The sequence below is a fragment of the Poecilia formosa genome, unplaced genomic scaffold (assembly GCF_000485575.1).
Source record: "Poecilia formosa unplaced genomic scaffold, Poecilia_formosa-5.1.2 Scaffold26, whole genome shotgun sequence".
In the NCBI taxonomy this organism is placed as follows: Eukaryota; Metazoa; Chordata; class Actinopteri; order Cyprinodontiformes; family Poeciliidae; genus Poecilia; species Poecilia formosa.
The window spans coordinates 1,772,199-1,773,954 of record NW_006799965.1 but is presented as its reverse complement, the minus strand read 5'-3'; the positions used below and the strand labels follow the sequence as shown (position 1 = coordinate 1,773,954).

The following is a 1,756-nucleotide window of genomic DNA, read 5'->3' as shown; positions in this document are numbered from 1 at the left end:
TTTTGTTGGCTCCAGTGGCCTTTATTTCATAGTTGTCAGACAATAAGGTGGGTTATGAGAGGCAAAGGTTGAACCCGAATCATCCATACATTAATTGCGTTTAACCCCTCTGCCACCGCGGTTATCTTTTTAGCTTAATATGTAATTAGCCTACATCATTCCTTAGGGCCCCCTAGTGGTGTTGGGACCCTAACCAGCCACATAACTCATATTGCCTTTCAATAATCTTAAAATAATCTTAAAATAATTTATCTATAAAATAAATTACAGTCATTCAGTAAACTACTAGATTATTGAAAAGTGAATTTATTTCAATAACTCAGTTCGTTAAGTGAAACATATAGATTCATTACAATTTTTTCTATTAATTATGATTTCCCACTTACAGCTAAGCACACTATTATAACTTCATGCTGCCATGGTGATGCCATAATGATATGGTGTTGCCCCCTCCCCCAGTTGCAATATAAAAAATTTCTACCATTTATCAAATAAATTGCCTCAAACTATCAGATTAATGCTTACAGTAGAAACATTTTAGTGTGATTTATTTTACTTGGAAAAAGGCCAGGAAAAGAGATTTTCTGCTTGGCCCTGGTTTGGTTACAGATTCATCATGGAGGCTCATTTTCAGGTTGACAGCTTAAAGTCTTGAAAGAGAGGTAGCTAGATTCTGCTGAGGATTTCTGCAGTTTAAATGTTTTTTTGTGAATGTAACCGTTTAGGAAGACTTAGCTTCTATTTATAGATCAGTCCAACTTATTTCCTCCTACATTGCACAGTCCAGTGGGCGGCAAGCCTCTTTATATTTCTCATGGTAATTTCCGATGACGTGAACCGACATCTTTTCATCTTGGAAGGCCTTTTTGCCAGATTGTCGTAGGTCTTCCTCTTCTTTCTGTCACCAAGAGGTTTCCAATTCATAAGAAGTGCAAGATGTGTCCAGCCGTTCTCTGAATCTCTAAGAATGAATCTGCTACCTAATAAGTTTTTGCCAAATTGTAAAATTGGCAATATTATTTTGTTTGTACGGATTATAAATTATTTTCACTAAACTTTTACTTCTGCCACTGTTTTTGTCAATTTCACAATAACTCCATTCAAAATAGTTTGTGAAGATAAATTTTCAGCACGCTGTCGGTTTTATGAATTGCTGCCATTTAATGTCATAAGCCGTATTAAGACAGGCCACTTTATTAGGTACGCTTCGCTTGTATAAGGTCAGACCCCACTTTTATGGTTTACACCTGCTTTTAAGAAGGCAGATGTTGGGTTACTATGGAGACCATTGTTGTCCTTGCTTTCATGTTGATGCTAAATTTGAACCCTGCCATCTGAACATTGTCCCTCTCGTTGGACCAGACGTTTTTATTATCTGTTGAGGCCTGTGTGAACTGTAGCATCAGTTTCCTGTTCTGACCAGATAGGAGTATTAGTTGGTGTGGCAATGTGTTAAAAGCAGGGATCCATTGCATAAAGGCGGGATTTGTGAGACATTCAAAATTAGACCAGAACATTTAACCAGCAGGAATCTAAGAAGCTGCTTCCAGCCTGGCTGAATAGTTAGCAAAATGCACTGTCATGATTGGTTAATCTCCAATTTACCACCGCTGCTGTTTATCTGATCTAGAGTCAGTTTCTCTGAATAAATAACACAGTAAGAGAAGAACAGACAAGGGGGATTGTATGTCTGGCTTTTCACCAACTTGCTACTAAACAATAAAAGGCCACATACAGAAAAGGCATTAAAACAAAG

At 37.4% G+C, this 1,756-nt stretch overlaps 1 long non-coding RNA gene across 1 annotated transcript in view; it reads left to right on the top strand.

Annotated features, from left to right (window-relative positions):
- The window catches only part of LOC107835833 (uncharacterized), a 17,455-nt gene extending 16,913 nt beyond the window's left edge, over positions 1-542 (top strand). Inside the window, exon 3 of the long non-coding RNA XR_001661664.1 lies at positions 531-542. This is a non-coding gene — a long non-coding RNA (uncharacterized LOC107835833). The remainder of the gene's footprint in view (positions 1-530) is intronic.
- Positions 543-1,756: the final 1,214 nt, after the last annotated feature.